The sequence below is a fragment of the Silene latifolia genome, chromosome 1 (assembly GCF_048544455.1).
Source record: "Silene latifolia isolate original U9 population chromosome 1, ASM4854445v1, whole genome shotgun sequence".
Taxonomy (NCBI): domain Eukaryota; kingdom Viridiplantae; phylum Streptophyta; class Magnoliopsida; order Caryophyllales; family Caryophyllaceae; genus Silene; species Silene latifolia.
Window position 1 is genome coordinate 34666700 of NC_133526.1, and position 26405 is coordinate 34693104.

Below are 26405 nucleotides of genomic sequence, written 5' to 3' on the forward strand. Positions count from 1 at the left end.
CAACATATCATTCAGCTATCGTATCGGACCGCCACAATATGTACTAGTATTACCAAATCGTCACGTGGTGTGTATTCACTACTATGATTTACTTTTCACTATTATTACGGAATGTCTACATGTTTTCATGCACTTTATGCCATCATATAATCATTTGTAGTTTTATTATTTTCTTATACCGTCCCACAACTAACAAGGTCAAGAGTAAACAATTCACAAGGGTCTATCGTGTGGGTTTTCTATGGCCAATCGACTCTTAATAGGCCGGTACAGTTCAAGTTCAGGGTCAAATGCGTCATAGGTGGTCAAAATTCACAAAAAAAGTCAAATTCCAATGTACTCGGTCGAGTTCAGCAGTCACTCGGCCGAGTGAATGTCACTTGGTCGAGTGGTCACGCCACTCGGTCGAGTGGCGGTATTTATAGGAGGTTTCCAGAACCTGTCTTTAAGCCTAATCGGTCGAGTGGACCACCACTCGGTCGAGTGAATACGGCACTCGGCCGAGTGATACGTGCAATTTATATAGTCTTTTTAGACTCTTATTGCACGCATTTTTATGTCATTCTCGCTGTTTCGCATTGCAAAATGCCCCGAATAGGTTACTTTGTTTTTTTCATCTCATTTGTAGGAACGGACCTCAAAGTGGTGAAATCGTGCCCTATTCGTTCCTCCTAGCATGCATTTATGGAGATGGAGGATTTAGAGTGGTAGTGCCATGCCTCGGGAAGCGTGAGGGAGTCCTTAGAAGCTAACCAAATGAAGATCAAGCTGTTTTCAGTTGCTGAGTACTCGATCGAGAGCTTTTATGGTCGATCGAGTGGTTTTGACGGCTGCTGGAGTTCGATCGAGTCCTTGCTGAGCTTGATCGAAGTGGGCTGAATTGGAAGTCCTTGATCGAAGGCCATATCTGTTCGATCGAGAGGATTTACTTAAGAAGTACTCGATCGAGAGGTCTCAAATGCCTCGATCGAGTACTTTACTTAATTACACGGGATTTTTATTCCGTGATTATCTTAGTTTATTTAATAAACACTCTTCCCTATATAAGGAAGACGTGATTAGGTTAAACGGACACTAAATCATCTTTATCATACTTTATACTCTTAATTATTCTCTTAAGCGGATGGCTCTTCCTTTCTCTTTGCTACGTTACTTTGCTCTTTAAATCCGGATCTTATCTTTGTAATCTTTCTTCACTCTTTACTCTTAATTTAATTCTACTTTGTTTGCTCTTAATCCTTGTTCCTAAATTTCTGTTTATTATTATTATTGTTGTTAGTTTATGAATCATCTCTATTATTCATTTACTATGTCTTTCCTTAGTTTGTTCATTGTTATTATTGTTAGTGTCATTAATAGCATGAGTAGCTAAATTCCCTTATGTTAGGGTTAGGGGAACCATGGTAGTGAGTTGACGATGTTGTGAATAGATTAGATGATTAAATTGTGAGAACTGTTTCATTAACAATATAACTGTAATCGTTTAGTTGAGTGCACGCTTCTAAACCCGTTAAATTAGTTGGAGTGGTTGTGATTGTGATTGTGTGTGTGTGTTTGGTTGTGTTTGTAATATGTTGGTACTGTTTGTTGTGTCATACCTCAGTTACTGACCTTGTGTGGCTGTCTTGGTTGTTTTGTTGTGGCTGCCGTGATCCCTTATGGTGAGCAGTCCGTCTTAGCAGGTGCTGTCTTGGATGCTAGATGGAGTCCGGGTTGGGATGAGTCCTCAGGAGTAATGTCAGAAGTAGTTCTAAAGCTTTGGCGAGTTGTACCTTTATTTTAATAGTTTAGATGTAACACTTATAACATAACTTTAATTGTTCTTTTATCGACTTTTGATGATTACTTACCTCGGACAACCGAGATGGTGATGCCCTTATATGCTAGGGAAGGTCTTCTTAAGGCTCTTTGGTATATGGGGGTGTCACAAAGTGGTATCAGAGCGACGATTTTGGAACCTGTAACAAATGAACCTAATGAACATAGTGAGTCTGATAAAATGAACCTGGTGTATGTATATTGGGATCCCCAGCCAATGCTAGATTTTGGATGAGGTGGCGCCCTCATTTCAAAATCTTGGCCCCATTGTGCTTAAGCCACTCACTGGGTATGGGAATGTTGAGTCGGCCATTATGTGCTTAATATGTATTGTGATTATGTTGGAATTGATTGAGGTCGGGTCTATGTTGAAGTTAGCATGTGCACAATAGTTATGTTAGAAACATGTATGGTAATTTTTTGATGGAACTAATATGTGTGTGTGATGATAATGAGGAACGTGAAAGGTTTTATACGATAGAGGTATGTGAAAAGAGTAGAAACGCATGAGGCGATATGAAATGTGGTAATGGCTGTGTTTGTTCAAGTCGTTAGTAATGGTAGTTTCTATAAGGGTTTATAAGCCTTATAATGGTGCTTATGAGGGTAGTTAAAGAACTGTAGAATTGTAGTGAGATTTATCAAAATATTAACGGATGAATGTGATATATGAATGGCTGAAAGCTTTCGCATGTGACGCGATCAATTTGAGTAGGTTAATTTGTTTATGTCGAGGCATAATTATGTTGCTAGTACCCTTGGATGATAACTGTAAATTTTATGTTAAAAGAGTGATTAAAGTAATGTGATTATAAGTTTATTAGCAGAATAGTAGGCAAAGGTTTAAGTGATGAGATAATGCGTTAAATGTATACATGAATGATTTAATATCATGGTAAACTACGAGGTGTGAAGTTTGTTATAGAATAACATGATATGTATCCTAGTTGGTGAAACCGGTGTGGTACGATTGAGTAGTAATGGTATAATGTGAATGAATATGATAACCGGTGACGATTTTCGAACTCGGTTTGGAATCGACACGTGATGTTGTTTTGCAGGAATCTTCAGTTAACCTTGTTATTCCGACCATGTACCCAACCTTACTTGACCGAGTGTGAGTGCTTACTAGACCGAGTAGACCTCACTCGATCTAGTTAGGAAGCTATGACGTCAAGGAAGTAGGAATTTCCAACGAATACTCGATCAAATAGCGCCTACTTGATCGAGTACCCAAGACACTCGATCGAGTAAGCTACAGTACCCGGATAATTGCGGGATTCTTATACTCTTTTCCCATCTTTCTTCCCTTCATTCTAATTCATTCATAAACCCTAATACCTTCATATCTCTCATTTGCTCTCAAATCTTGTGTTGTGGTAATTTATTTGGGTGATTTTCATTGCTTTTATTTGTTCCTTCACTTTCTATTTGATTAAGGTATGATTTCCTTCCTATTTTTATGCTTTTCATCAATTAAAAAGACAATTAGGTTGTTAGAAAATCTGAAAAATCGATTCATATGGAAGAAAATTTGCTTATAATTGTTGTAATACGATCTAAGTGCTTCCCTTTTATGATTATTGTTGTTTATAATACAAAACTCAAGTAGAAATTGCATATAATTGGGGCCGAATTTCCTAGGGTTTGAGAAATTAAATTGATTTTTGGTTGTCTTTTACATGTTAAAGGATGAAATTTGAGTAATTTATGTTGTATATGTCATGTGGAAAGTTGATTTTTGTGATTGTCACCTCAAAATTTGCCTTAAAACTCCGTCTTAAAAGTGCCCCAAACTGAAATCCGTCTCATATAATGGGAATTTGTGTTGTACATGGATGTATTTTGAAGATTTGAGTCCTAAAGATTGTAATAGTTGAATTAATTCGTGTTAATTATGATGAAATTTTCACAGTTGTAGAGACCGTCTGAGATATAAGGAATTGAAATTTTATCTGTAATTTGGGAAATTGTTGGTGATAGTGTGTACTTAGATGATTCTTTCATGACTTAATTTGTGTAAATATCATGTTTTGGTGCATATGCGTTGGTGTACTTAAATAATATGTTGAAACAGATGCCGAGACTAAACTTGGGGACCAGACAAAGTAAGAGGGGTAGGGCTTCTCAGCCCGAAGTTGGGGAGGGTAGTGGACCAGTGGTACCAGCTGTACCAGAGTATCCTTCTGTGGTCTTTGTAGACTTTACACAACGGGAAAGGTTTGTGGCCTTACAATCCCGTAAGATGAGACCGACTCGTTGTGTGGACACGACCCTTTTAGATGATCTGGGTATTGAAGCTTCCTCCGAGTACTTTCCCTTAGCCACCCCGGTACCTACCATGGACAGAGATTATTTCCTCGACCTGAAATGGTTGAGAACCTTGGCAGATGGTAGCCTAGCATGGAGGGTGTGGGGCATGAGCTGGATGAGAATACCGGCTCCTGAGCACCTCCCACCGACTGAGCCGTTAGATACAGTAGTGGTAGCTGCCGATTCTGATGAGGAGGAGGATGAGGATGCACCTCCAGCGAGACAGACGTACCTCATCGATGATACGATCCTTCAGGTTATGCCCGACCCAAGGAAGGGGGAGAATGTGAGAGCTGCGGAGGACAGACCCAGGATAGGGAGGGGACCACGCCGTGTGAGGGAGATGATGGCTGAGACCCAGCCACAGCCGGCAGCACCACCACAGCACCCGTTTCCTTTTACCCTTACCTTTGATACCCCGGCGACACGCGACAACTACTTGGCAGAGAGAGTGTCCTCTACCTTGACGCTCCGAAACATGCACGAGATGGCGTATGCTCAGGGTATTGGGACCTCGGGACCGCATCCAGTTTGGTGGAGGGGAGTAGGGGACTACAGCGAGGTTTTCAACTCTTACGGGGTGGATGCGTCCACATGGGGAGCACCTCAGTCTTACCCTTATGGCGGTTTGACCCCATGGTACGTGAGTCCAGAGGTTGGATCATGGGATGATGCGGGTCTTGGGACTTCAGGAGCTGGCACCTCAGGTGGTGGTGGAGATGAGGATTATGTCATGGATGAGCAGCAGTAGCAGGAGTGATACTCCTTTTCCTATTTTGTTCATAGTTGTATCGGGTGTTAGTTTGCTTTGGTTGGAACTTTTTCATTTTGTACTTGTTGTGTTCGGTTTGTATTGGTGGCCATAAGGCCGTACTTGCTTTTCCTAGACTTGTTTGCAGTATTTCTGGTCGGGTTACCATACCGACTCGTGGTTATGCGACCGTATATATATATATTGTGTTATGTTAGGAAAGTTGTGGAGTAGCATTTGACCTGTGGCCACTCGACCAAGTGGCCCTCACTCGATCGAGTAGCTGCAGGTGTGGCAGATTGGGAGTAATTTGATTTCGGGCTACTCGATCGAGTAGCTAAGATACTCGATCGAGTAGGGCCAGCTCGACCGAGTGTCTAACCCTCTCGATCGAGTAGCACTGTTACAGGAACTTTTTCGAAAATAAAATTGTTTGAATGTTTCTATTTTTGCATATTTTGATACTTATAATGGTTATTGAAGGTCAGTAGCATGTTTGAGTCGATTTATTAGCTATGCTTGGGTCCATGCTTGACTTATAAATGATATTTTGTGGGATAGATGTGACACAAAGGTTTCTTTTATTGCATTCACAAGCAAGTCTAACTTATTTATTATCGAAAAGACTTGTTAATTATTTCATAGAATTTCCATAACTACATTAGATACAATTGATATGTGCATGTTTTTATGGTTCTTGACAATTATCCTCGTAAGGTAGTATATATATATATATATATATATATATATATATATATATATATATATATATATATATATATATATATATATATATATATATATATATATATATATATATATATAAGACTATGTTAGTCGTGATTAATGAGTAATGTCGACAAGGTGCAGTTTGTGTTAGAAAATTTATTTAATGGTGAACTTCGGGGACGAAGTTCCTTTTTAGGGGGGAAGAGTAATGTCGCAAAATAAAAAGGCCGATATTATAATAATTTTGTTGTATACTATACTAATTTCGTTGTTTGTTTGTAATGCTCGCTATTGTCTCTGTTATAATTCTAGCATGAAGTTATAATTGTTTTAATTGTTTTGATGAGTAATTTGTATGTTTAAGTAAAAGTTGAGTAATTTACAATGAAAATAGTCATAAAGAGATGAGTGTGTTGGGAACGGTAACGAAGTGTTTGAATCGTTGTGTGGCATGTTTTGGTGTTGATAGTTGTGTACTAGTGAAAGTATAGTCCCGTAGTGCGTGGCTAAGAGTTTGGAGTAGTAGTATAGTTGTTGGTCGTGTTGGAACATGTTGTGAGTTTGGTACTTCAAGTTGTGGGTCGTAGAAGTTGGTGTATATGGTGTGTCGGGCAGTGATGATGATGACATAGTGGGGTAATGCTTCTAGAGAGTAGTGACCTGTGTCGGGAGAACAGTGGTGTCAACCTTGGTTTCTTGTCGTGCGGTTGGGGAAGGGTGAGTTGAACTTCGGGGACGAAGTTCTTTTTAAGGAGGGAAGACTGTAATACCCGTCCTTTTAGGGACCCGTTGACCACCGTTGACCGACCTTTGGGGGCAGGCAATAGCCCTTAGTGATGCGTGCCGGAGTTACCTTGTGCCTTGATTGCCTTTAGAAGTGAGTGGTACTCGATAGAGTAGAGGCTACTCGATCGAGTAGCTTGGGTACTCGGTCGAGTAGGGGCCACTCGATCGAGTAAGTGGGTTACTCGATCGAGTAGCGTCTTTTCAGTGAGGGTTTATAATCGTGTTTTGTTAAAACCGCAAATCATTTCCGCCTCCTTCCTTCAGATCTATAGGTCGCCTCTCTCCTTTCCTTTCACCAAATACCTTCCATGGGAGCCTTTGGAGATGCTTGTTCCATAGGAGTGGATAGCTTGAGTCGGGTAGCGGTCTCTTTGCTAGGTTTCTATGTGTAGGTATGTCGTCATCATCGTCCTTGTCATTGTGTTTTTGGTTAGGGTTAGAATGGTAGTGATAGAGGATTGTATTGTGTGTATAGGTGTTGCTTGATTGATGGGTGTTGCGTGTGTGGACGTGGAATCGCTGCAGTCGCTTAAAGGTAGGTTCGCCTACTCAGTTTCTGTTGAATGTCTAGTGTGTCGGTTGTTGTGCCATTGTTGTAGTTGTGACCGTGTGGTTGAGTATACCTGGTAGTCGGTTGGTGTATGCTGTTTTGTTGGTTGTCGTTGTATTGCAACTGTGTGTGATTGATTGTCTATGGTTCTCGAGGTGCGTCCTCGGCTGAGTGGAGTCACTTGCGAGAGTGGCTTCACGCTCTAGCTTCACCCTCCGTGGAACCCGCCACGGAAGGGGATGTGCACATTAATGGGATAAGGTTTATCGCTCGGTATGATGAGCGGGTATTTGGTGGGTACGGTTGCGGTCCCCCACTGGCAGGGCTGGTCCAGTGGATAGTCGGTGACGAAGATTGGTTGGAGTGGTTGTGATTGTGTGTGCGTGTTTGGTTGTGTTTGTAATATGTTGGTACTGTTTGTTGTGTCATACCTCAGTTACTGACCTTGTGTGGCTGTCTTGTTTGTTTTGTTGTGTCTGTCGTGATCCCTTATGGTGAGCAGTCCGTCTTAGCAGGTGCTGTCTTGGATGCTAGATGGAGTCCGGGTTGGGATGAGTCCTCACGAGTAATGTCAGAAGTAGTTCTAAAGCTTTGGCGAGTTGTACCTTTGTTTTAATAGTTTAGATGTAACACTTGTAACATAATTGTAATTGTTCTTTTATCGACTTTTGATGATTACTTACCTCGGGCAACCGAGATGGTGATGCCCTTATATGCTAGGGAAGGTCTTCTTAAGGCTCCTTGGTATATGGGGGTGCCACATGCCCAGCCAATGTCTTCGATCGAGTAAACTAGAGTACTCGATCGAAATGCAGAATTTGAGGGTTCCTCGATCAAGTTGTCTTGTACTCGATCGAGAGGAAATGAGGAGCAAAAGTCGTCGATCGAAAACTTTGCTATGTTCGATCGAGCAAAACCCAAAAAGGAATATGAAGCTTTCGATCGAGCACTTTCCAAGGCCTCGATCGAACAAAACTGAGAATGAAACATTCTCGATCGAGTGGTTTCAAATCACTCGATCGAGTGAAATTGCTGACTAAAGCACGAGGGAGTCTCCTCTCTCCCTTATTCTATTTCATTATTTACTTCCTTTTCTTCTTCGCAATAAACACCCTAAATCCTCCATTTTTCTTCCCCTGTTACCAAATTAATTATCCTTATATTGTTTCTTGCAATATTTTTGACATTTGCCCTCTATAATCGCCTTGAATTTTCGTGTTTCTCACGGGTTTTCTGAAGGATTAGGGTTCGGAAAAATTGAGCTATTTTCGATTAATTTGTGATTAATTTGTTGGTTTTATTTGCAATTTCTTCTTGGGTAATTCACAAGTAAGTCCTTCTCCTTATTTTTCTATTGTTTAATTGCATTTTTCGACCTTAATTAAGCATTTAGGGTTTTGAATTTTTTTCGAAATTTGGGGAAATTTTGTCCTGTGATTGGTTTGCTTTCTGATTATAAGACTTACTTATTTAATAGGATGGATAGTAGTTCTTTGCCCTCTTCTAGTTCTACTGCTAGTCCGCCTGTTACTGAGACGGTGGTCCCTGCTACCACCACCGTCACCAGCCCTACTGTTACTCCCGCTGTTGTCACTGCACCTGTTACTACAGCTATTGTACCATCCTTGGTGTCGACCCCTGCTGCGTTGACACCCTCTGTCACGGTTATTTCGTATGAACTCGTACCTAGACCAGTCTCAGGCCGCGCTCTTGGACTGACCGCTTCTGCCTTAGGTGCTACTTGTGCCTCAGGTTCACGAGGACGGGGACGGGGTATGGGTCCCACAGCTGCTGCACGCGCTGCTGCCAGGTTTGTGGCCGATGACTCTCTAGACTCGCTTCCCGAGTATCCTCAGGTACGTTTCGTTAACCCGCTTCATCATAAGCGTTTCTAATTTTTGATGGCCTGTGACATTACATTTACCATTTTTGTCGTTCTTCTTTGGAAAAGTTGGGGATTTTTGAACCCGTGGCTGAGTTATTGAACGGGACGGGGATGATGGGTTTGACCACGATGAGCGCATTGACCTATGAGCAAGTGACCCTCGAGTTCTTTAGCTCTTTTACTATCTCATCCGCTGCCTATGCCACTGACCCAGAGAGTTCTTGTGTTTCTTTTAGATTATTTAACCAGACTTTTACTTGGACCTTAGCTGAGTTCGGGAAGAGGTTGGGTTTGTCTTCTCACGGCCATCAGGAACCTCCTCGGAAGGTCTTGGCTTTACTTTGGCCTACCATCGCACAGACTCCCTACGACCATAGGAAGGTGGCTCACGTCCATCTTCCCCCGGCCCGTTACTTTCTTCGTCTCGTAGGAGGGACGATCTTTGGCCGCCGCGAGCCTAACAACGTTAACAACTTTGAGTTATCTATTTTAGTAGGCTATTTGAACATTGATAGCGCTGGCCCCTTCGTTCTTAACATTGCTTATTTAACAGCTCAACATTTTAACGACGTCGGGCAGAAGAGGACGGGCACGATTTCCTGTGGTGGGATAGCATCCTACATCGCTCGTTCCCTCTTCATTGACTTCCCCAGAGGCCTGGCACATGTAGATAAGGATGTGTACATAGATATTCACGCCATGTTTGCGATGTTTTGGTTAGCTAAGGATCAGCGAACTTGGAAGATATGTGGTTCCGAGTCCGTGACCCTACCTTTTCCCGACCTAACCCGTCTTTTACCTTTGACCACTGTGTCGGGTAGGTTGCCTCCACCTTTACCTTCATACCACCTTACACTTGCTCCTTCCACTTCTTCCGCTTCTAAGAAGCGGAAGAAACCTGAGACCGGAGAGGGGTCCACACCGACTCAGGCTGGGCAGACGTCAACATCCACGCCCACTCCTACACCAACCCCTATCCCCACTCCTTCTGTGCCACAGCCAGTTCTGCCGGTTAACTTTATTCCCCCCCCCCCCCACCCTTTGAGGCGCCCGAGGTCATGGACCAAGGGAGTCATGATGCTTTGCTTCTTGAAATGTGCAGTCGACATGCTCATATGGAGCGGGATCAGGCACTTGCCTTGTTCCCTCTATACGAGTACCAACATGCGGAGAGGATGTCCCGTTCTAGATGGTTGGCCACACCCTTATTTCTACCAGTACCCGGCGGAGGGGTATCCACAGCCTGAGAGTGAGGTGGACACAGTTGAGCGGGAGGAGAGGGTACGAGCCGACCTCACTGGTGGAGGTTAATAGAGGAGAGGAGAGGAGGAGAGTGACCCCGACTTCGTGGTGGCTGACGAGGAGGAGGAGGCTGACGAGTAGCTGCTGGTCTACTCACTTCCCCAGTTTTCTGGCTGGTTTGGGGAAGTTCGCTTATTTTGTAAGTATTTATGCTTTATTTATTTTTCATCTCCTTTATATATTTATTCGTTCATTTATTGGTTGTCATTATCATGTTCCCCGTATTTATACTGCTGGTGTATGCTGGAGGACAACGGAGGCGTTGTCCGTTGTGGTTTGGGAAGGGTATTGCATCCTTTGAGTCTGCATTTGCATTTGTTTTGCATTCACGTTTACTTTTTGTTTGCATTGTTTTTAATTTCACAAAAATCTTAAAAAAATTCAAAAAATTCAAAAAAATATCACGTTTATTTTTGCATATAGGTCGAGTCAAAACGGTAGATTTCTGTGATGATATTGCACTGTAACTTGTCATTTCACTTAAGCCTTGCATCAGATTGGCACTTTATTAGCTTTGTCATGCGCATAGTCTACGAGTTAACGTTAACAATACAGCTGAAAATATAGACTTGACCTGGAAAATTGGCAAACTACTTTAAAATTTCTAAGTTATTAAAGCCATATAACTGGTGTCATTTATGACTAGTTCATGTAGGAATTGAGAGTAGTATACTCCTTGCATAACATGTTCATCATTTTGCATTTTTATGAAATCCGATTGCTTTTTGCTTGCATACATTCGGGTTTGTGGTCGATGTCACATGTAGGGAGGTGCTTGCAACTTCCTTTTCTTTCATTTTCACCTATTTAGCTCCACATTAGCCAAACTTAGCCTTTTGACCCATTAACTACACCCAAATTAAGCCTGCCTGTCAAGCTAGTTTAGTGTATTTTTGCGGTATATTTTCCATTGATGCGAGTTGGTTCGTTTTATCTTGTATGAAGTTGGTAGAAAAGAAAAAGAAAGGAGGATATGTTGAAATTAAAAGAGAAAAAAGTTATGAAAAATGAAAAAAAAAAGAGAGAGAAAAGATGTGGGCAAGAAAATGAGAAAAACATTAGAAAAGAAAAAAAATGAATAGACCGTGTAAAAAAGGGAAGTTTGTGACGGTCTTACTCCTATGCATTACTTATATCTTTTTGAGGAGTTGTTGTGTATTGGTTAGTGAGTTTTGTGCCAAAGAAGGGCACTTGAGATTAATTGTATAATTGGTTAGGAATCGGATTTGCTTAGTATGGTTTTGTTTAGGTGCTAGCTTGACGCTTTACCTCCACAAGTCCCATAACTGTTTTGGCTTTTCTTACCCGTTTCCTCACTAAACCATAACTTTTGTAAGCCCTCGGCTGTGTCAGACATTGTTTGGTTGGAATGTATGCATGGTGATCAGAATTGTCTATCATTTTTGTTGCAAGCATGTTTATGTGGGTCGTAGTTTAGGTGAGTGACTATTTTCTCTTCCTCTCTTGCACTTATACTTACCCTTTACTTCATGAGAGAAGAGTGACCCATGAGAGTCCAGTTTTAAAGGTCTTGCAAGGTCGACAATTCAGCTTATTTATAGACATCATACAACTCGTTTGTGCTTGACTGTTGTAGCTATAAATGTTGATTTTAATTGCATTAAACGGTTTAAGTGGACAAGTTATAGATAGCTCTGAGTTTTCATTTTCGTTCCATTAGTTTGCATTTAGTTTACTCAAGGACGAGTAAAGGTTCGGTCTGGGGAGATTTAATACGTACAATTTATATACTCATTTTAGCCTCTTATTGCACGCATTTCTATGTCATTCTCGTTGTTTCGTATTGCAAAATGCCCCGAATAGACTACTTTGGTTTGTTTCGTCTCATTTGCAGGAACGGACCTCAAAGTGGTGAAATCGTGCCTTATTCGTTCCTCCTAGCATGCATTTATGGAGATGGAGGATTTAGAGCGGAAGTGCCATGCCTCGGGAAGCATGAGGGAGTCCTTAAAAGCTAACCAAACGAAGATCAAGCTATTTTCAGTTGCTGAGTACTCGATCGAGAGCTTTTATGGTCGATCGAGTAGTTTTGACGGCTGCTGGAGTTCGATCGAGTCCCTGCTGAGCTCGATTGAAGTGGGCTGAATTGGAAGTCCTCGATTGAAGGACATATCTGTTCGATCGAGAGGATTTGCTGTACTCGATTGAGAGGTCTCAAATGCCTCGATCGAATACTTTGCTTAATTACACGAGAATTTTATTCCGTGATTATCTTAGTTTATTTAATAAACACACTTTCCTATATAAAGAAGACGTGATTAGGTTAAACGGATGCTGAATTATCTTTATCATACTCTATACTCTTAATTATTCTCTTAAGCGGATGGCTCTTCCTTTCTCTTTGCTACGTTAATTTGCTATTTAAATCCGGAACTTATCTTTGTAATCTTTCTTCACTCTTTACTCTTAATTTAATTATACTTTGTTTGCTCTTAATCCTTGTTCCTAAATTTCTGTTTATTATTATTGTTGTTAGTTTATGAATCATCTCTATTATTCATTTACTATGTCTTTCCTTAGTTTGTTCATTGTTATTATTGTTAGTGTCATTAATAGCACGAGTAGCTAAATTCCCTTATGTTAGGATTAGGGGAGACATGGTAGTGAGTTGACGATGTTGTGAATAGGTTAGATGATTAAATTGTGAGAACTGTTTCATTAACAATATAACTGTAATCGTTTAGTTGAGTGCACGCTTCTAAACCCGTTAAATTGGTTAAATTCAATCCTACACTACTACAAATTCATGCAACTACAACGCCCCTTTAACAACGCTTATTCACGAAAATCACCATAAGACGTTGTAGAACGGATGGCGCGAATTTTACTAAAATTAATTACAACGGTTATGGTTCCATAACCGTTGTTATAAGTTTTAACAACGGGTCAAACATGCACAACCGTTGTTAATAATTTGGCGTAAAATTGGCGCAAAGTTAGTGAAAAGTAATTACAACGGTTATTTATAAACCCGTTGTTAATACTTTTTAACAACGGTTTACTATCACTAGTAGAAAAGTCTTATTGACATAGGTTATTTTTCTCCATTTACATCGCTTTTGTGGCGATGTTTCTGGGGGCGACGTATTTGGTATTTTTACCTTAACATCGTTTTTTGAACCGATGTAAATAGTATACAATTAACATCGGTTATAAGTGAAAATCGTTGTTAATTGTGTTTCAATTACATCGGTTTTGGTCTAAAACCGATGTAAATAGTATATTATTAACATCGGTTATAGGTGAAAAGCGATGTTAATAGTGTCTCAATTACATCGATTTTGGTCTAAAACTGATGTAATGTAAATGACAATCTTATACTACACGATTCTACATCGATTTTGGTCTCAATTACATCGGTTTTGGTCTGAAACTGATGTAGTATGAAACTAATGTAGTATGTTTCAGGTTCGCAAATGACGATTTACTCATAACCTATTTGTGAATTTTTACACTATTAGGGACCTGCAAAATGAATTAATATACAAATAATAACCCTGCATCTCATTCCTTCCAACAATTCAAACAGAACTATATATTTATTATACCAAAAAAATATCATAGCGTATACAATTACGTCGCATTCATGCATAACGTAGTCTAAGACACCATACTACACGCTTCTACGACGCAAAACGTGTATTTTCAATTACAATTTCTAGAAATCTAAACCATACATACTCTAGACGTTCTTTCCACAATAAAGCGACCAAAGCTCTCGAACATCATTCATTTGTCCAATTGTCATATGCGAACCTGAACCACACTAAATAAAAGAACAAGGATTAGGAAGAGGTACACACTTAGAAAATAATAGCAATATATATACATAAAAATTCTATACGAACAATATCTATACATAAAAATTCAAATAGTTCGAAACAATAGATCAATATACCTTTACTATGTCGTCCGATCAGATGATGCGTAACGTACGGTAATATCATACATGCACTTCATAACATAATGGCCGCACTCATAACTCTGCGGGTGTTGAGGGCACTACATTTATACAAAATTAAGAGTAAGCAAGCAGTCGACAAGGGCACTAACAGTATACAAGAAAAAGTTCCTATATTCATATGAAGCGCGATGCCGTTGTTAATATATTCTATAATGACAGCAGGTTTTTGTTTAACAACCGTTGTGTAGATACCTCATTTCTGCACCTCCCGTAAACCACCCGGTGATGATTGGGCCGCATGTTTGGTACGCGGAACGATTTGTAACAGTTCATAAGTTTATCGTCAAGTGATTGCTCAAAAATTTTTGTCTACCTCTTAGTTGTCATCTACGCGCCGATACGGTCGTTTTGACAGTAATTAGAGTACATTTGGAGTCCGGGCCTAAAACCGTCTTCATTTTCTAATAACCGTTAAATCCCGAGTCAGGATGTTCTGGAATGTTCCAGATATTTCTATTCCATATTTTATAAATATTTCACAATCTTTTAATCTTTGGTAAACAATTTCCCGTAATATTCATACAAAATATTAAGGAAAATAAGATAATCCCGTTATTCCATAAATTATGCACGGAAATCTTTCTTCCGCAGGAGGAAACCACCTGGGAACAGACGCAGCAGGTGATGCGCCTCTTCCAAGAGACGCAGATGGATCGCTGCGCCTCTTCCCAGTCCTTTCTCGCGTATTTTTCGTATCTTTTTCATATCTTTTCGAGATTCACTTCCAAAGTCTCTCCGAAAACCCTATTCCTTCACGTGATTAGTATAAATAGGAGCATTCGCTCCTCATATTTCTCACGCGAGTGTCCGCCCTTCTCTTCTCCCTTTGCATTCTAAGACCACGTTCTTACTTTTTGGCGTCTACGTGCTTGAACATTCGACCACGTAAGCTCGGATCCTTCTGAGTACCAGCCTCGTTTGCATGACCGACCAATTTGACCAACTCCACAATAATCAACTTAACTAATCTTAATCGTTTTCCTCCTACGAGGGCACTTTCGTTACATTCGAGTCGAGCATCGCTAATCATAAACTTAGTTCATCTCGTTTCGTCAAACATGTAAGTCTGAGGGTGTAAATCCTTCTTTATTTATTGTTATTTACTTTTTGTATCATTAATGTAAGATTCATGTCGAAAATACTTATTAAAACCGATTTATAAAACTATGTTTAAAACCCTTTTTACGGATTACCAGAAGATAACCGTCGAGAAAGGACGCAGCAACTGCTGCGCCTCTTCGAAGGAGCGCAATACCTGCTGCGCCTCTTCGTGAGGCTCCCGCAGTTCCTGCTTCCTTTCTTCTTCCTTCGTCCTCTGTAAATTCGTTTTCTTTTGTTTTGTTTTCGTTAATTCTTTGATACAATAGCATAATAATTTCACATGTACACTATTTATCATTCATTAACGCATATAATTTAATCATTAAATTCGACTTAAATCCCTTATAATCCAATATTTGCGGGTTTTCGTCATTAAAGTCAATCCGGGTTGTAGAGATTCGATTAATTCATATTGAGTTTCTGGAATTCGATCTTTGATATATTTCCATCTGTCTATTGTCATATTTGTCATTAGTTCGTCATTAATTCGTCATGTTTAACCTATCTAGTTCACCTATGTCACTAATCAATCTTTCATCCATGTAAATAATTCATTTGCATTCGTTCCATCCATGTTTTATTGTTTTTATGACTCATTCATATGTAATTAATGTATTAAATCACTTCTATCCGAGTTAGTTATCATAAATCAATCCTTAAAATCATCACTTAATATTAACGATTTGCAGTTCCGGCTTCACAGCCAGAACTCACCCTTGGAACATACGCAGCAACTGCTGCGCCCCTTCCAAAGGACACAGTCCTGCTGCGCCTGTTCCAGGTTGACTTCTGTCTCTGAACTTCCATTCTGCTTTGACCTAGTTTAATTAGTTTACGTATAATTTACTATTAAACGTATTATCGCCTAATGATTTGTTCGTTAATTCATTCCTTTATCCTTTATCTTAAATTATCCGTTTTAGAAGTATTTTCGACATAAATCGCTAAACCCGATGTAATTATTGTAATTTTTATTATTGTAATTTTCTTTATTGTATTTCTTTTATTGTATCATTTGTATGTTTTCACATGTAATTGAACCTTAATTTCTACTTCGACCTAATTGTTTGTTAATTTAATTGTTCACCGACTTAGTTTAATCTTCACATGCTAGGATCAAAACTTGGATGTTGCATTGCATGCATATAATCGACGATATATCAAGTATAAATAACTTCCCTAATCATTAGTAGAGGCCGCTATCGAGGCGGGCGGGATTAGGTGTTCGATCAAAAGAGCTTCCTAATACGTACCCTCACCCCTTACTCCAGATCTCTGTGAACATCTGTGCATCCACGAGAGTCATTCTAGACATAGAATGCTAAGGGTAACGAGTTCTTGGTTTTCATGTCACTACTTTGTTTCTTGACATGGCACGAGGTATTCGAACGGTTTCCAATTTTCCACAATAAATTGGTGGCGACTCCACAAATGCAAACGCTTGTTTCCCAAGCGCCCCCGTGGCCCGTGTCCACACGTTGTCAATACTTTCCATACTATAAACCACACAAACACAGATCAGCTACAGCTACAAAATACAAACCTAACACAAACCTAACACAAACATACACAAACACAAACACAAACACAAACACAAACACAAACACAAACACAAACACAAACACAAACACAAACACAAACACAAACACAAACACAAACACAAACACAAACACAAACACAAACACAAACACAAACACAAACACAAACACAAACACAAACACAAACACAAACACAAACACAAACACAAACACACACTTCCTCATCGTCTCTTTCTCTCTTTCTCATCGTCGCTTTATCATCTCGCCGTCACTTTTGGTTTCATCGTCTCTCACTTTTTCTAATTATCAGGTAAATATGCATGATTTAATTTAGGTTTTGTCATCTCAGTCATTATTTTCTTTCTCTAATTATTTCATTTGCATGTGTTTTTATCGACCATTATGTTCTTTCTCTAAGTATTATTTGCTTAATTAGTTTTGTCACTGTTGTTTTTCTGCGTTTATTAGCTTGTAAAACAAATTAAATAAAAATAAAACAAAGAAGAAGTAAGATGATAGAGAGGAATGCATGATAAACTTAATTAATTAATTAATTAATATATATATATATATATATATATATATATATATATATATATATATAAATACATAAATTAAAAAACGAATTACATTGATAAAAATGCAATTCTTAGATATGCATAGAGAGTCTTATTCTCTTCTATGATATCCATCCTCTCCTCCTTTGCTATTTGGAGGTTTCGTTCAGCAGTTGCTATATCGTCATATAGCTGCAACAACTGCTGCTCTGTCAACCCATTGTTTTTAGCGTCCTTGAGTGTGGATCGAGCTTCATCTAAGTAGCTCCTGAACCTGTCCTCGATGTCCAGCAACCGGCGGATGAAACTCCTGTTGTACTCGGTCATAGTAACAGTCTTACGGATGGTATCATTCATTGTTGATGAAGTTTGGAGTTTGTTTGAAATATTTAGGGTTTGGAGTTTGTTTTAGCAGTTTAGGGTTTGGAGATAGTGAGATAATGGAATGGATGGTTAATTATTGAGATAATGCATGTATTTATGCTAAGTAATGTGTCGTTTGAGTTGTTTTTTAATTAATATATGTTTAGGAAGTTGTGCCATCATATCTCTGCTTCAAATCTTATAACCCTTCTCATTCCATATATTGTCCATTCATATGCAGGGATTGGCAGTAATAATGCATGCATCGGAATTATAACGGGCCGTAATAATGCATGCATCTAGTAATATTTTTTTTTTTTAAATAAACAACAACGGTTATTTAAAAAAAAACCGTTGTCTTTAGTTATAACAACTGTTTTTTATACTGTAACCGTTGTTATAACTTTCCCACCAAAATTTAGTCACCCTTTCCACAACGGTTTTTTCTACTTTAAACCGTTGTTAATAGTTTTCACAACGGGTTTCTTAGAAAAATCAACTGTTGTTAAAACCTACTACAACGGACGCTTTAACAACGTCCGCTTTTTTATATAACAACGGTTTTTAGCCATTGTTATAGCCTGTATCTGTAGTAGTGCTAGATCGGAAAATTGGAATGAACAGACCTGTTATGAACAGTAGACTACCCTAATGAGGACGGAAGTTAAGTTAGTTGTATTCTAGAGTGGATAGCGGACCGGAAGGACCTTTCCCTTACCCTTCTCACACCAGATCGTCTGAACTATTTATGATTGAGTCAATTAACTGCCATAGTGAACCGAATTCCTAGCATAATTCTCTTTATCTGATCACACGCTTTGCTCATCCTTGTTTTTATTGCTCTTTTCTCTTATTCTCTCGCCTTAATCACTTTAGTTTAGAAATCAAGTTAAAAAACCCCATTTGTCACCAGACAGACTTAGATTAACAGATAGATATAATAGCTTCCCTGTGGAGATCGACCCTACTTCCGCTAACTTCTGTTAGTAGTTTTAGGTAATTATTTTTGGCACTAAAACGACGGTATCACTGAGTGTCACTGGGCTGTCCAATATTTGGCCATTAATGGTCCCTAAGCTTTCTTATGGTTGATCATACATACAATGAGGTCCAAATGGTGATCACTACACCATCCTACTATGCAAGGTCTACTAGTCTTAGCCTTATGGCCACCTTACAACATAAAAATTAAATTGTTCAAAGTTCCGAATGATAACTAAAAGTCTCAAGGATCTCGAATCATAAGGCTACCATTACTTGGAGGACTTCCTCTTCTTGCCAATGCTAGACACCCACTTTGCCCATCCGGAGCGACTCTTCACCGTCTTGCTTCCTCCTTCCGCTTTTTCCTCCTCCCCTTCTATATTTTCTTCTTCCTCATACTCTTCCTCTTCCGGTACCTTGCGAGCCGCCTCTTCCCACACTTCATCAAGGTCCATGGCCTCCGCCGCCGTGGATGTTCCCGCCTCACTTCCACTCCCTTGGTAGGCATAACTAGGATAGATCCCGGCATCACCCATGTATGGGTCACGTAAGTGTCCTACGCCGAAAGGAAAGTTGATCTCCCAATCTGATGGTTGGATACAATAGGCCTTGAAGACTCCGGAAGTGTCTCCGGGTCGGGACCAAAAGCTAGGGCGGTGGACGGGTCATACTCCTTGGTTATAGGCCGCCTCGTGCATGTCTCTCAACACATGGTCGGTGTTCACTCGGTGTATAAGGTACGTGATGTGGGTGATGTCGTCGGGTCACATCCAATCAAACACATTTATAATACTCAACATACAACTAGTTAGTGGTAAGTCGAGGTCGATCCATGGGACGGTGGTTACTCAAATTATTCAACCTAATTATGGTTATGCTTGGGGTTGTCACAATTATAAAGGGTTGATGATTCTAATCTAATAAAAGAAATAAACAAGCAACAAAAGGAAAGATGTAAACAATTGATTAAAAATGCTAGGATATCATGGGTTCATAAGGGATTCATGGGAGTTGATCATACAAACATGTTTCCTACTAGATGCAAGCAATTATTGTTGTGATGGATCGAGTTGGTTTATATCTTACAATCCTAGGAAGGTTTGGGTCCCGGAGCCGAATCGATTAGATTGTACACCACCTACAAGTCGACTTAATCCTCCCTATCCAACTATATACATGGTCTAATGAGACTCAAGTTGGTTTATGTCTTACAAGTCTCATTGAAAAGATAAGTGATGGTTGTAAATGCAAGGATTCATACGCTTAGCATTTCATCAAACATAACATGTGCATAAGTTGAAATCACAACAAGAAAACAAATTAATTATGGAAGCATATTAGATTAAACATGAATCATTCCCCATGTTTGTTTCCCCTAATTACCCATTAATCCTAGCTAAGTAACTACTCACTCATGATCAAGTTTAACATGTTAATAAGGTTGTCAATCATACTAATAAAGCCAAACATGATGAACAAGTAAGAAAGATTATGTAACACCCCCATACTCCAAGTGCCTTACCAGGACCACTCAGGTATGAAGACATTACCATCTCGGTTACCCGAGGCAATGATAATCAAACCACAATAAAGAAACAATGTTTATTATAAATAATTTAGTGAATAGATACAATCCTCAAAACCAAACCAAAAGTACGATACATTATTTCAAACTGACTGTCTAACTGAAATGTAAATAAACTAAAGGCTACAGCGGAAGACTCCTATCATCATGTCGTGGCATCCCAGCTATCCCAGTACTCATCTCAATACCTGCTCAATATCTGCTCACCATCCCCGAAGGATCACCGCAGGTTTACAAAACAACACCGGGGTCAGTACTAATCACACAATCAACATGTATAACAATAATAAGATAAACAGACAACTTTAACTGTCACACACACACACACACACCAACCAATTCCCATCATCTCAATCCCGACTGTCCACTGGACCAGCCCCTGCCAGTGGGGACCGCAGCCGTACCCACCAAATCCCCGCTCCACATAGTGAGCGATAACCCTGTCCATTAATGTGCACATCCCCTTCCGTGGCGGGTTCCACGAAGGGCGAAACTAGGGCGTGAAGTCACTCCCGCAAGTGACCCCACTCAGCCGAGAACGCATCTCGAGAACCATCAACAGCAATCACAACCAAATACAACACATCACCAATATCCCATTATGGGACTAATACTGAGTAGGAAATCCTACCTGGAAAGCACAACAGTCAGACGGTATCAACAGCTGTATCAAAAAGCCTCTTCTACGAACCCTCCTCCTATCATATAACACATAGAGGCTACACATCACATACTACACACAAAAACCCCCAATCTCTAAATTAGGGTTTAACCAAAACAAGGGAAAAACAGTAAAAAGGGTACATAGATCTTACCCTCGACGCCAGGAACTCAACGATACGAATAACGACAAGAACTGACCGTCTGAACTCCGGGAATTGCTAAGAATGCGATTAGGAAGATGAACTGGTTGCTTTCTCTCTTAAACAGGGTTTTAGGTTTTGTAAAAGTGATTTAAAACAATGACGACGAAACTTAAATACCTTAATCGCATAATTAACAAAACCCGAGAAAACTCCCCGTAAAACCGGACACTCGATCGAGTACCCAATGTACTCGATCGAGTACCCCCTTACTCGATCGAGTACCCAACAGGTCAGAAACTATTTTATCTCGCAACTTACCCTTACTCGACAGAGTAAGGCCTACTCGATAGAGTACCCCAAGACTTATAAATACGGAGTATTACAGTCTTCCCTCCTTAAAAGGAACTTCGTCCCCGAAGTTCAAACCACTACTAAACAAAGGTACTCCCACAACATTCCCGACTCAAAAGCCAAACAAAATTTAACATAAAACATGATACTAACCCAACTCATCCCGACAAACATACCGACACTACATATAAAAGGTGTATAAAACTCTTAAAACTGCTCGCGATCATCTCCTACCCCCTAAAAGAAACAAGGTTACGTCCCCGTAACCATACATACCTGATCAAAGAGGAAAGGGTAACGCTCTTTCATAGCTTCCTCTGGCTCCCAAGTAGCTTCCTCGGTCTCGTGGTTAGACCAAAGGATCTTAAGCAAAACTGTCTCACCACTCCTAGTCTTTCTAACCTTTCGGTCTAGAATCTGCTTAGGCACCTCAAGATATGATAAGGACTCATCTAGCTCTAAGCTCTCTGCCTCTAACACATGTGACGGGTCACTCACATACTTCCGCAGCTGCGATACATGAAACACATTATGCACTCTCTCTAACGCAGCTGGTAAAGCCAGACGATAAGCAACTTCCCCAACTCGCTCTAAGATCTCATAAGGCCCTATAAACTTCTGACTTAGCTTGCCTTTCTTCCCAAATCTCATAACCCCACGCATAGGAGAAACTTTCAAAAGAACCTTGTCCCCAACTTGAAACTCTATATCCCGGCGATGTAGATCTGCATAACTCTTTTGCACTGTCTGAGCCGCTCTCATCCTTTCCCCGATCATCTTAATCTGTTCCACCATCTCATGCACCATCTCTGGTCCTAGAACCACTTTGCCTCGACTGTCGTCCCCAACAGATCGGGCTCCTACACCTCCTCCCATACAAAGCCTCAAACGGTGCCATACCTATACTTTGGTGTGATAACCGTTATTGTAAGAAAATTCTATCAAGTCCAACCTCTCGCTCCCGCTACCACCAAAATCCATCACACAAGCTCGCAACATATCCTCAAGAGTCTTGATTGTTCTCTCAGTCTGCCCGTCTGTCGCAGGATGAAATGCTGTACTCATCTTCAAAGTTGTTCCCAACGATTCCTGCAACTCTTTCCAAAACCTCGATATAAACCTCGCATCTCTGTCAGACACTATGTCCTTAGGGACTCCATGTAACTTAAGCACGTTCTTTCGATAGGCCATAGCCAATTGTGCCTTAGTCCATGTATCTTTCATTGGAACAAAGTGAGCTGACTTGGTCAGACGATCCACTATCACCCAAATCATGTTGTTACCTTGTTGACTCTTAGGCAAACCCACAATGAAATCCATGGAAATGGATTCCCACTTCCACTCAGGCACCTCTAAAGACCGAATCTTACCTTGTGGTCGTCTCTGTTCCCCTTTAACTCTATGGCATGTCAAACAACGGGACACAAACTCAGCTGTCTCTTTCTTCATCCCAGGCCACCAAAACGTTTTCTTCAAATCCTTGTATAGCTTGTCTCCACCTGGATGAACTGAATATGGTGTGCAATGCACCTCTGTCATGATCGTCTTTTTCAACTCCTCATCATTAGGAACACACGACCTACCATCAAACCTCAAACTACCATCTGTATGAATAGAAAAGCGGGACACTGTCCCTTTCTCTACTCCAGCTCTCCACTCAACTATCTTAGGATCCAAAGCCTGTTTACCTCGAATATCATCATAAAACTCAAGATGTACTGTCATATCACCCATGGCATCTCCTTTCTGCATCATATGTATCCCAAAACTCGCTACCTCATCCCTCAGCCTCATCAAGGATAGAGCTGTACACAGAGAATGTACACTCTTCCTACTCAAAGCATCAACAACAACATTGGCCTTCCCTTCATGGTAGATGATCTCCATGTCATAATCGCCAATCAGCTCCATCCACCTCCTCTGTCTCATGTTCAACTCCTTCTGCGTGAAGATGTACTTAAGACTCTTGTGATCAGAAAATACCTTAAAGATTGCTCCATAAAGGTAGTGTCTCCAAATCTTGAGAGCAAACACCACTGCACCCAACTCCAGATCATGAGTAGGGTAATTCTCCTCATAAGGCTTCAACTACCTAGAAGCATAGGCAATCACTTTACCATTCTGCATTAACACACATCCCAGCCCATTCTTCGAGGCATCTGTATAAACCTCAAAATTCTCGCTCCCTTCAGTGCTAGGACAGAGCCGTGGTTAAACGCTCCTTTAATGTTTGGAACGCCGTCTCACAACTCTCATCCCAACGAAACCTGTTCTCTTTCCTCATCAACGCTGTCATCGGTCTAGCTATCTTGGAGAAATCTTTCACGAACCGTCTGTAGTATCCAGCTAAACCCAAGAAACTCCTAACCTCAGCAACATTCTTTGGTGCTTCCCACTTTGTCACTGCCTCAATCTTCGCCGGATCCACAGCTACCCCATCTTTAGAGATCACATGCCCCAGAAAAGCAACTTTCTCTTACCAGAACTCACACTTGGACAGCTTGGCATACAACTCATGATCCCTCAAAGTCTGCAACACGATTCTCAAATGCTCCTCGTGCTCCTCCTTAGTCTTAGAGTAGACTAAGATATCATCGATAAACACCACTACAAACTGGTCCAAGAACTGTCTGAAGATTTTATTCATCAAATCCATAAACACTGCCGGCGCATTAGACAACCCAAACGGCATCACCACATACTCATAATGGCCATACCTCGACGTGAAAGCTGTCTTTGGTATGTCCACCTCTCTAATCTTCACCTGATGGTACCCCGACCTCAAATCAATCTTAGAAAAGACTGTTGCACCACTCAACTGATCAAACAGGTCATCTATCCTTGGCAAAGGATACTTGTTCTTTATCGTCACATGGTTCAGCTCCCTGTAATCTATGCACAACCTCAAGCTCCCATCTTTCTTCTTCACGAAAAGAACTGGTGCTCCCCAAGGCGATACACTTGGTCTAATGTATCCCTTCTCTATCAAATCATCCAACTGTTTCCTAAGCTCCTCCATCTCCTTAGGACCCATACGGTACGGTGCCTTAGAGATTGGCCCCGTCCCTGGCTTCAACTCAACGGTGAAATCTATCTCCCTCTTCGGTGGCAACCCTGGAATATCCTCTGGAAAAACATCTGCAAACTCTCCCACTACTGGTATCTCATCAACTGTCGGAATCTCTATCCGGTCATCTCTCACATGGCACAGGATCAAAGGACATCCCTTCCTCGTATAAGACTTCAAGGTAACAAATTAATCAACTTAACTTTGGGTTTGACTAGAAACCCACGATAAGACACACTAACACCCTTTGGACCTCTTAAGGACACTTTCTTTTGATGACAGTCTATCTTAGCTTTATACTTTCCTAACCAATCCATCCTAACTATCATCTCAAAACCGTTAAGAGGAAACTCTAGCAAGTCTACAGGGAAATCAACTTGCCCAACTATCAAAGACACATCTCTAAACAATCTCCCACACGATACAGACTCACCCGAAGGTATGAAAACTTGCTCACTAACAGATTCATATACTCTCAAACCCAACTGTTTAACATGACTCGAAGACACAAACGACCGAGAAGCCCCGAATCGAACAAAACAAAGGTAGGAATACCATTAACAAGGAATGTACCGGTGATAACGTGCGCATCTTCCTCGGTTGCCTTCTTCTCCATCATGAATAACTTGCCACGGTCTTCTCGTCCGCCTCCCCGAACAAGATCTTGGCCGATGCGGTCGGCTTAGCACCCGACCCTTGATTGTTGTTGTTGTTCGTCGGTGTTTTCTGATAAGAATTACCGCCGTTGCGGTTGCCTCCACTCTGTAACTCGACTTCCCCGGTTTGGCCATGATCCAGCCGGTCCATTGCTCGCGAAGCTCGTGCGTCTCTCGAAAGGATCCCGGTGCACTCGTGCACTCATGTATCTTGTGGCCTACACCACCACAACCATAGCAAGTCACTCCCCAACTATTACTCACACTTCCACGGCCACGCCCAAAGGAAGCCCCAAAGACTTAACCCGGACCCGAAGAAAATCCTTTAGACTGATTGTGGTTGCCTTTCTTGTGATTCGATTGGCCACCACCCTCGCTCTCGGACTTCCTCTTCTCACCACCCGACCTCTCCCGAGCCATCTCCACCAATCTCTCCGCTCTCCCAGCCTCTCATAAGCTTCCTTAACATCGCAAGGATCCCCACGGGTAACTTATCCATAATCTTGGTGGTCAACCCCCTTTCAAACCTCAATGCCAAATTCTCCTCACTCAAACCCATGTCCTCGGATACCTAGACTTCTCATTGAACAAATGTACTGTAGTACTCAAACACGACATCTCAAAGATCATCTTAAAACCATCAAACTCTTCTCTCAACTTACTCCTCACATGTTCCGGTACAAACTCCTTTCTCACAGCCCTACGAAACTCCTCCCAAGGTATAGCAGGTAAGCCTTGGTTGGTATATATTTCCTTAGCACTCACCTTCACCGAATCCCACCACTTGCCTGCTGCCTCCCTCAGATAGAACGCAGCATGTTCCACTCTCATCTCATCAGGACAATGAACCAAGTCTAAGATGTTCTCCATCTCTCTCAGCCAACTATCAAGAAGGTTAGGTTCCCCAACCCCCTTGTATTCTTTCGGGTTAAACCTCGCAATGTAAAGGCTGATTTTTGAATGATCAACCTCCTTCTCCTTATCCTTATTCTTGTCCTCATTCACTTTCTTTAGGGTCTCAGTGAGAGCATCCTGGTGCTCTAACATCTTAACGATGTCATCCACAAATCATAAGCTCGGCTCTCTCGCATACAAAGCGGTTCTCTTGGGCGGCATCTTGAAGCTATATAAGAAAGGGTAAACATAAACACACGTACTAAACCTCAAAACACGAAAACACGCTGCACAGAACCCACTCGATCGAGTTCCCAAACACACTCGATCGAGTAACGGGATACTCGATCGAGTGCCCCACGTACTCGATCGAGTACCCAAACT